The sequence below is a fragment of the Meles meles genome, chromosome 5 (assembly GCF_922984935.1).
Source record: "Meles meles chromosome 5, mMelMel3.1 paternal haplotype, whole genome shotgun sequence".
Taxonomy (NCBI): Eukaryota; Metazoa; Chordata; class Mammalia; order Carnivora; family Mustelidae; genus Meles; species Meles meles.
Window position 1 is genome coordinate 26,343,603 of NC_060070.1, and position 10,488 is coordinate 26,354,090.

At 45.5% G+C, this 10,488-nt stretch overlaps 1 long non-coding RNA gene across 1 annotated transcript; it reads left to right on the forward strand.

Moving 5' to 3' along the window:
• Positions 1 to 3,001: 3,001 nt before the first annotated feature.
• LOC123942020 lies at positions 3,002 to 6,361 on the forward strand. Its single transcript, XR_006818380.1, has 2 exons — positions 3,002 to 3,146; positions 4,107 to 6,361. It is a non-coding gene; the product is annotated as an uncharacterized LOC123942020 (long non-coding RNA).
• The last annotated feature ends 4,127 nt before the right edge of the window (positions 6,362 to 10,488 follow it).

Below are 10,488 nucleotides of genomic sequence, written 5' to 3' on the forward strand. Positions count from 1 at the left end.
TCAATTTTCAAAATTAAAAATTTAAGCATGACAATGGTTGTTCAGACAGCTTGAAACGTGGTGGTGGCAAGAGAGCAGTTGTTTTTAATAAGAAAATGATGGGGAAGATCAAAGAAGAGCAGGGATCAGGATGTGGGAGTGAGTTCTCTTTATTGCAAACTGCTTGGGAGGGAGGTGAGAGATGGAGATTAGAGATGATGAAGACCTTTCCTTTTGGCGTCTCTGATCTAGCCATGGATGATGAGAATCCCTCTGGATGAGCGTCAAAGAAAAGACATGGTTAAATGGGTAATAAAAGAAAAAGCAATTGCCCATAAATACTAAGTGTTTTAAGTTTGAAATTTTCCCTTAAAAAAGAAAAAAAAGAAGAAAAAAAAAAACCTTAGCTATTGCAGTTATCCTGTACAGCTTGTAAAACACAAGTTTCTCTAATGGAGCAGGTCCAGCAAGTCTTGGTTATAGAAAGAGTTAGGAATATTGTGAGAATCTGAAGAGTCCTGGCAAATATGTGCTTTGAGGCTTTAAAAAGAGCCCCAGAGGAAGGGAAAATATGCTGAAAAAAAAAATAGCAATAAAGTATTTTTTATGTTAAGAACAAAAAGACAGGAAATGTTTTTTTTTTTTTTCAAATATTGTTGCATTTACTCCATCTGGTGAAATAAGACAGATATGTTATCCTCCACTGTTACACAAAACACCACCAGCAGGCCAGTTAAATGGTGGAGAGCTGGTGTCCTTGGAACAGTATGTATGGCATCCTTGCCCCCCAGCCTCCCCCCAGAATGCCAGCCCATGTCCTGTTTCTCTGAGGCCATCAGAAGTTTTTGGTTTATAACATAGGTTTTTTGGTTCACAGAATAACAATTATGGAACTGTCATCATTATGGTCTAAGGAAACCGTCCCTGTTTGCTAACTTCCTCCCCAAACATATTTTGCCCTAATTACATTTTTGTTGGTGGTTTAGAGAGGCCAGGACAACCCAAGGGAATGATTCCATTCTAACTGCACCTTTCCTTTCCCAGAAGGCCTGCGTCCTTTCATACCCACCAAACTCACTTGCTCACTTGATTAACCGCACTGAGAGAAAACAAAAAACAAAAACAAAAAAACACCCAAACAAGCCCTGTGAAATTAACTGGACGTTTTGTTTTTGTTTTTCCCCTGCAGGGATCACAGAGCCGGTGTGCGCTCTCTGTCGGGCATCCGCTCTTCTGGGGCTCCAGCTGAACCAAAGAAGGCGTGTGAGCGCGCCTGTGAGGCAGTGCGTGGGGGTGTGTTCCCGAAACGTCCAACAGGCATCCCAAACTGTTGTGTGTTCCGGGGGCCAGTGTCCATGGCTTGTGTTCAATTTTGAAGGGATCGATGACCCCCCCCAAAGGTTAGGAAACATAACATCCAGATTAACTCCTTCACTGTGGCCAGACTGGGATCTTGCTAGGCCCTGTTGGCTGGAAGTCACTTAAGAGATGCCTTTTAAGTTCGGTTTAATGAATTTCTACAATAACCTGTGACATCTTCAGCAACAGCCCTCAGGATTTCACCCGCGGGCACGGGAAAGTTGGTCCCGGGGAGACCCGGTGCCGCCAGGTTCTGGGAGTCTCGGCTGTTTGCCCCAGACCAACCAAACCCCTCCGGATGGGAGAGGGCCCTCCGACAGTCTTCCTTGGATGACCCGTCTACGGGAAACGTGGGTTCCCTTTTCTTTCAGACATGTGAGGGGCGGCAGTAGAAGGAAAAAGGAATACCTCTTAAGAAAAAAAAAAAGAAGAAGAAGAAGAAGGCAGGGAGCCGCGTCCCGGTGCGTTTCCGAGGACGCGGCAGGCGCAGCGGCGGTGCCGCGGTCCCGCCGCTCCCTAGTCGGGCGGGCGGCCCCTCGCCCGCCCCCAGCGCCGAGACCCGCGTCCCCGCCGCACAGGCGCAGCGCGGCGCCTTCCAGTTCCCGGAGCTCGCCCCGGAGCCCCGCGGCCCGCTGCGCTCGGCTCGCCGCTTCGAGGACGCGCCGGCCGAGGCACCTCGCCGCCCGGTCCGCCTGGAGGAGCCGGCACGCCGGCGTGTGGTGCGGAGAGGGGAGAGGGGGTTGCTGCGGGGCCCGGGGGAGGGGGGACGACAGGCGCCCCAGCCTGCCCCCAGCTTCAGGCGCGACGACTGAGAGGGCTGGCTCCTGCCCGCGGAGCCCCCTCCCGGCCCTTGGCTTTCTTCGTGCCCTCCCTGAGCACCTCGCTCGTACCCGCGTGGCGCGGGGGAAGCTGCGTGAAGATCGCACTGCGTGTGCAGGCAAACGGGCCGTAAGATGCTAGGGGAAGCTCGGAGAGGCTGAGGAGTCAGTTTTACGGGCCTCTTTCTCTCCCCGAACCCAGATTACTCCTCGGTACCCTTACTGGGGGTGCTAGTATCCCCATTTCATGGAAGGACAGCCAGAGATTAAATGGCTTTCCTGGGGCCCTGGCACTGGGGCTGACGGCGGCCCTTTAATGCTGAACGTGGCTCGCCCAGCTTTTGCCGCATTCCAGCTGCCTCCGGTGAAAGGGTTACCGTGGAAGGAACAATTAACCCAGGTGCCTACGCTGTGCTTCCTTCTTCAGTCCAGACGAAGTGGGAAAAGTGGGAGCACGGCGGCCCGTCCTCAGCCTCTTCTCACCTGCCTTTACCCCTTAGTGACCTCTGGCAGTCACCAGCGCCTAAAGCCTGGCAGTGCCTCCCCCACTCCCGATTAAAAAGAAATTATATATATATATATATATATACACACACATACATACACACATATATGTATATATGTGTGTGTGTGTATATCCAGCCTGAACTTCTCTAAACTCCAACCTCCAGTTTTGTGTATTCAGCTGCCTGCTGGATATCTGTGTGCCCTCGACTGTCGGAAAGATGCTCAAATTTAACTTGTTTGAAGGTTTGCCTCTAAAGCTGCTCCATCCAGGGTACCCCTTTCCATCAGGAGCAATCCCTTTTTTTTTTTTTTTTTCAGGAGGTGCTCAGGCCATTAACTTGGGAGCCATCCTTGACTTCTCTTACTTTCACACTCCAAATGGTGCCTACTGGAAAATGCTTCTCTGTATATCCAGAATCTGACTGTTCCTTATGACATCTGCTACTACTACTTGGGCCTACATCATCATCATTTCTCCATTAGGTTATTGTGATACTCTCTCAACTAGTCTCCATGTTTCTACTTTGCTCCCTGATAGAATCCTCTGTGATCCTGTTCCAGCCAGAGTGACCCTGTTCTATAAGGGAGTTTAGAGCCCCCAGTGATTCCCCACCTTACTGAGGATCATAGTCTAAATCCTTCACTCTACACTCCTGGGTGACCACACCACCTCTGACCCTTCTACTCCCTTTCTCCTAGCCTCCGCCCCCCTCCACTCCAGCCATGCTATTAGTCTTGCTTTAGGGTCTTTGCACTTGCTCATCCCTCTGACTGGAACACTCCACTCCCTAAGTCCCCCTGCCTTAGTTTTCTTCTGCTTTTTCCTGAAATACCATCTTCTGGGTAAAATTCCCCCTTCCCTACCATCTGTTTAATGTTGTAAATCCATTCTTGCCATTTCCCTTTTCTCTGCTTAATTTTTCTGCATGGTCCTTATATACTCAATTTACTTTCATCCCCTTGTTGCTTCTGTCCTTCCACAAGAATGTAAATAATATATATCTATATATATATATATGTGGGTAAGGATTTTTTTTTTTAAATTGCTGTATCTCCTGTGCATAGAACGGTGCCTGGCACATGGAAGGCACTCAGTAAATATTTGTTTTATTATGAATGAACCCACAATAAAATGTGAGCAAGGGAGTAGCTCTATGATCTTGAGTAAGTTATTTAACCACTCTAAAACTCAGTTTTCTAGATACTCCCTTACAGGGTTACCAATGTTATTAAGTAAGTAAATACATATAAAACACTAAACACATAGAACACCATAAGTGGTAGTAATTTTTACTGATATATAGTATTGATGGTGGATATGCAAGTCAGAGTTCTAATTATGCATATGTCTTTATAAGTCATTTCTCTATTTGTAGTGGTACAATGTAAATAAGAATGTAGCATCTGAAATCTTTTCTTTGTTTTTGATATTTCCTTGTACAGTACCTTGGAAGTGTGTGGTCTGTGTTCCTGCTTATAGCTGAGAGGGAAAAATCCACTTTTTGCTTGGGCTGTGTCAGCATCATTACAAACCATCCTGGTCATCGTCCATGGAAAGAAGGAAGGGGAAATTAGATTCCTTGAGAGAATGTGAGTTATCCCCTTTTATGGATTCTATCACAGAAATTCTTCTGAATATGTAAAAGGATGGACTGCTGGATATGGGGTGGAATGGAGGAAGGGGCACTTAACTTAAACCTCAGGGGTTGGAAGTGGTGTTAGAATGGGGGTTTCCCTTCAGCTTCCCAGCCTTCCCTGTTTCCTTAGGCAGATCTCCCAAAGGAGGACCCACTGGATGGGGGGTGGGGAGTGGGGGGAGTAGAGGCAGATGATAGGATTGAGTTAGGGAAATTGACCAGTAGGTTCATTCTGCTCTTCCTCTGGCTGGCCCAGCCTCCCATGGCCCCTCCTTCCCCTGGTTTGAAAAACTGTCCACTCTATTTAGACTGGCAGCTGGGCCCCAGTGCCTGTTCGTATTGTGAGACACACTATGTTTGCTGTGTAACTCCCCCAGCTCTCCCACCCATGTGAACTCCAAGGGGACAGCAATTATTGTCTATTATATTCCCTGCTTTCTTTCTAGTTCCTGGGACAGGTCATTAATTGATAGAATGAACCCTCTTACTGAGTTTATTTAATTCTGCCAAGCAGCCCCTGACATTAACTGAACAGTCCTTGTGCCAGAACAGTTAAAATGCATATCCCACACTATTCTCACAACAGAACTCAGGGTGGTGGTGTTACAATTCCCTTTTACAAATAGAAAATGTGAAGACCAGTGAGTTTAAGTAACTTGCTCAGGGTCACAGAGCAGCTGAAAAATGGTGGAACTAAGGACAGAATCCACACAATCTGGGTCCAGGGCCCGAGTCCCAGCCATCTTTGGGATGAAGGTGAAGAGGGCTGATGGGAGCATCAGGTTCAGTAAGCCTGAACCCCCAAATGTCTTAAAGTTGAAAGGTGGCCAGAGGCTAGCACGAATAAAATGTCCCTTTAGAGTTTCCATGGCCGCCAGGTGGGTCCCGGGCTATAGCCAGCCTCCCTGGCGCCAGCGTGGGCCTGATTTGTGACCATCACTCTGCCCAGTCTGCCCATCACTCTGCCCAGCAGAGAAGCCTCTTCAAAAATGTCCTCCCTCCAAAGTTCCTGCTGCTGCTCAAATAACTCAAATTTTCCACGTGGGGATAAGCTGCGGTCAGTGGGACGTGGGTGAACCACCAAAGGCCCTACAGATCGAGCCTGGAGTGGTCGCGGGTTTCCCCCGCCAGAGGCTCCGCCACTCTCCGATCCCCTGGGAAGACCCGGAGGGAGAAATCGCGTTGATAAGGAAACTAGAAACTGGAACTCCGACTCTGGGAACCGAGAACCCGACTGCACCAGGCCGGGCGCGCGGGTCTGTGCGGGACAGTTGGGCACCGAGCCCTGCGGGACGCGCGCTTGCGCAGGGGCCATGGCGCGCCCTGCATCTAGGATGCTGGCATCTTGCTCCTCGAACTCCTTTTTTCTATGCTAAAAAACCAGGAAACGACTTGGAGGCGGGTAGGTTCACCCTGTGAGCCGGTTTGTCTCAGTCCTTGCGGAGAGAGAGCGGATGTGGAATCCAGGCTCCCTGCCCTCCGCCCTGCCTCCGGATTCGGTTCTTGCCCCCGGGCTGCTTGCGGGCACCCTGGAACCCGGCTACCCACCAGGCCTTCGCTGAGCCAGTTTTTAAATGTAGGGAGAAATACAGAGGATACTGAACACAAATTCATTGCGAATGTCACCGAATTCATGGGAGCTTTTGGTCATTTGGTGCTTATGTGTGTTATTTTTAGTCAAGAGATACTAAAATCATAACCATTCATCCTGAGGGCTTCTGGGAAAATTTGGAGATTAAAATACCTGAAAATTCTGGTAATCCTTGTTCAAGTGAGTCAATTAAGAAGAACTTGTTTACCACCCCCAGGTAGAATCATAGGAAAGTCAATGAAGAAGTATGCTCAACCTCTATAGTTATGTCTGGAAACTCAAAACCAGCTCCCCGCCCCGCCTCCCGCCACCCGCCACCCCCCACCCCCCTGTCTTTTCAGCCCTAAAATGTAGAGATTTGCCTTTTGCAGATGTTTGTTTTTGAACCGGTATTTGCTTCAGTTTTCTTCCATAGACGTTAACTGATACCGTGGAAGTATTAAAACAAAATAAACAAAAAACCCAGCTGATTTGTGTTTTATCTGTCTCAGTTATTGCATCTTGTACTCTTGGCTGATATTTTAAAAAAGGCGGGGGAAGGGCTTCTTTTAAATGAATTTAGAGTAAAATGTAATTGAGATGTTTGGCAACCTCATGGTAAGACATAATAACGAGCCCCAGGATACAGGCTAGAATTTAGTTCCGTTTCTTGCTTCATTACTCACCACTTGATGTGGCCTCTGACAAGTCGCTTCACTGTCCTGGGCCTCAGGCTCTCTCTCCATCAGTTATAAGGGGAGCATCTTAGACATCTACCTGCCTCCTGGGGGTGTTGTAAGGGTTAATGAGATATGTGGTGAGTGCTTTGATTCTAGGGTAAATGACCTGTACAAATAAAACATGATTGCATCTCAGATTCTTCTTTGATTCATCTGAATAAATCGACCTTTCCTTTATGAACTCTTCCTGTTAAGTTTCCTACATTGAGTTATTTGATTTTAAAGTTCTGTGTTGGGGCAGTCTATAGATTCAAACTCTGTATAAAAATCCTTGACAGGTTATATTACCCAGGTTAGGGAGAACCTCTGTTTGTTCACAGATATTGAATAACTTACTCTCCTTATGCAATTTATCTTATGTATTCAACAAATGTTTACTGAAAACGTACTCCTTCTAGGGATTGCCAGAGGTGCGAGGGAGTGCTGGAAAGAACTGCCTTGTATGCCTGCTGCTCGAAGACACTGTGTCAAACACTTCGTCTATATGATCTTACTTAATGCTGGCAACAGCTCCCTGAAATGCAGGTTCTAGTCTCACCCTGTGTGTAGAATGCAAGACGAAGAGTTTCTCGGTAATTCGGGCAGCCAGGTACTGCCAGAGCAGCATAGTCCTGTGAAGTCCCCTGCAACAGTAAAGGGCTACTTTTTTGAAACTTCTGATGGAAACTTAAGGTCACTTTTTTTTTTTTTTTTTTTAAAGAAAAGATTTTGCCAGCATTGCCTCAGAGGGCATGAAATTTAGCTATCTGTGGTGTTTAACATCCTTAGACCAGGTGGTCCTGGAGTTAAGAGGATGTTAGAGAAAACTTACAATAAACAAATTTACACATAGGCAAAATATAATAACTCAGTTGGATTTAGCTAAATACTCAGAAGTGTAGCCACCATCCTTCCACCCACTCCCCTCCCACACCCACCTTCCCCCACTCACCCCACAGGAAAAAAATCTGCATAAGCTTTTATGGGGTCACTACCTGGTGTTTAGAAGTTATTTAAAAGACAAAATTGTAAAGGTTTATGGTGGGCACACAAGAAAGCAGGCCATGTATCCTGATTTAGTGACAGAAAAGATAAACCTGGTAGGTTAGGCCTATTTTGCATGAAACACAAAGAAAGATCCTTTATCCATCCCTGGAAATGTGATCCACCAAATGCCAACTCATAATGCTGAACTGGAGAAAAGAAGCAAATTAAGCCAGAAAGTACAGGTTTTTGTCTTCTGTTGTGGATAGTGAGGCCAGCTGCAACAGATTGCTTAGAAAGTTTGGTATTTACACTATAGTATTACGGTATTATACATTTGCTGCCTACTGACAACGTTCTAAGTCATCAGCATGATTAAAGCGAACACCTGTATGCTGGATTGACAGTGTCCTAGTTTATGGTATCAGACATGTAACATTGACACACACACACACACACACACATATAACAGAAGCAGGTATATATATGGAGAGCAGCGAGTGTTGAATGGTTTAGATATATAGGAATTAGTTATGGTGCTTTCAATGCATGAGAGAATAGAAAGTGAGACATATGTGTCATTCATTCAGAGAAAGTAGTCTTGGGAGAATTAGAGGAAACTCCTGTCTTGCTTACAGTTACTTAGTTGGGAAAGGATTCTTGATCTGGAAACAGAAATGGGGATTTCAGAGTAATAGAGTCACAATATGTTGGAATTAGAAGGGACTTGAGAAGTTTCAATCCAGCTGTTCATTTTATGAATAAAGAAGCAGGGGCCCAGAGCCCTAGATTGACTAGTTACTAGCAGATTTAGAACTCTAATGCAGATGCCCACCCTCCGATGTGCTAGTGCTCATCCGTATGAGAGGGTTTTTCTTGCTGTTGTTTTGTTGAGTTTTATATTACTTTTTATTATGGAAATTTTCAAGTTATACAAAAATAGAATGTGTATTTCACCTCCATATATAATGGGGAATAACCCTCCGTATATATTGATGCCCCATATATATTGCCTAGCTTTATGCCATTCTTATTTCTTTTTTTTTTTTTAAAGATTTTATTTATTTATTTGACAGAGAGAGAGAGATCACAAGTAGGCAGAGAGGCAGGCAGAGAGAGAGAGAGAGGGAAGCAGCCTCCCTGCCAAGCAGAAAGCCCGATGCGGGACTCGATCCCAGGACCCTGAGATCATGACCTGAGCCGAAGGCAGTGGCTCAACCCACTGAGCCACCCAGGCACCCCATTCTTATTTCTTCATAAGAATCTATTCCCTTGTTTTTTGGTTTTGTTTTTTTTTTTTTAAAGATTTTATTTATTTATTTGACAGACAGAGATCACAAGCAGGCAGAGAGGCAGGCAGAGGGAGAGGAGGAAGCAGGTCCCCGCTGAGCAGCGATCCCAGGACCCTGGGATTATGACCTGAGCCAAGGCAGAGGCTTTAACCCACTGAGCAACCCAGGTGCCCCTATTCCCTTGTTTTTGTTTTTATTCTTTTCTGAAGTATTTTAAAGCAAATCTCAGCATCCATATTGTTTCGTCAGTAAATTCTTCAGTATGCAACTCTAAGTGATAAGCCTTTTAACAAATGCTATTCATATACCTCACAAAATTAACAACAAACCTTAATATTATCTAGTACTTGTATCTTATTCATATTTCTTTAAGAGTGTCAGATATCTTTTTTTTTTTTTAGCTGTTGGTTTGTTTGAATCGGCATCTAAGTAAGGTCCACACATTCCATGTCATTGTTATGGCTCATAAACCTCTTTTATTCTGTAACTGTCTCTTATCCCTTTTTTTTCTTAAATGATTTTGTTGGTAAAACCAGGCCATTTCTCCTTGTAGAATGTGCCACAATGTGTGAATTTGGCAGATTGCTTCCCTTGTTGTGGTGTTCACTTTGTTTCTCTAGAGTACGTATTTCTTATAGCTTGGTGATTAGATCCAGAGTCTTGATTAGGTATAGGTTCAATTTATTTATGCAGGCATAGTTCTACTGGGCAGGAATGCTTCTATAAAGTACTATGTACTTGCTATGGCATCAATTCTTGAAGCACAAAATGTTTGGTTATCCTGATTTCGGTAATGCCAACATTGGCCAGTGGGCTCAGTGGGTGTCAGCTTAATCTCTCCATCAGCCCTTCATTTAATGGTTTGGGATCCACTGATGATTGTTGCTTAGAAGTTCTGTTATTTAACTAGAGGTTGAAAATGGTGATTTTTTTTTCATTCTATCATTCATGTGCATTTACTAACTGAAATATTTTCTTCCCCCTAAGATTTTATTGATTTATTTAAGAGAGAAAAAGTGCAAGTGAGGACATGAGGCAGGGATGTGGGGGCTGGGAGAAAGAGAGGGGCAGAAAGATAAGCAGACTCCCTGCTGAGTGGGAGCCCATGGGGCTCTGTGAGGGCTTCTCCAGGGGCTCACAGCAGGGCTCAATCCCAGGCCCCTGAGGTCATGACCTGAGCTGAGGTCAGACTCTTCATCAACTGAACCACCCAGGCGCCTCTGGAATACTTCCTTAAATAACTTTCTCCCATTTACTCTTTGGCTCCCCTGAAGTACTACAGCATAGGAAAGAGAGTATAAATGCTTGAGTCTTTCTCTTTGGCTTTTAATTTCCAGGACAATGAGTGGGGTATGACAGAGATTGCCGAGGTAGATTCAGTAATTCTGGGCAAGGTGATCAGAACATGTTTCTCAGAAGAAAGAGAATTTGAGCTAGAACTAGAAAAAAGTCTATGATCTTGATAGGCAAAGAAGAGAGGGGAGTCAGAGCATCATGGTCTGAGGGAACTTCACGAGCAAACCAGAGGATGAGGTTGATGAACAGCTGTGACTAGATCATAGAGCACATGGGCCTTTTGGGGGAGGGGCAGGTGTCTCTCAATAGGTTGTGACACTCTGGAGG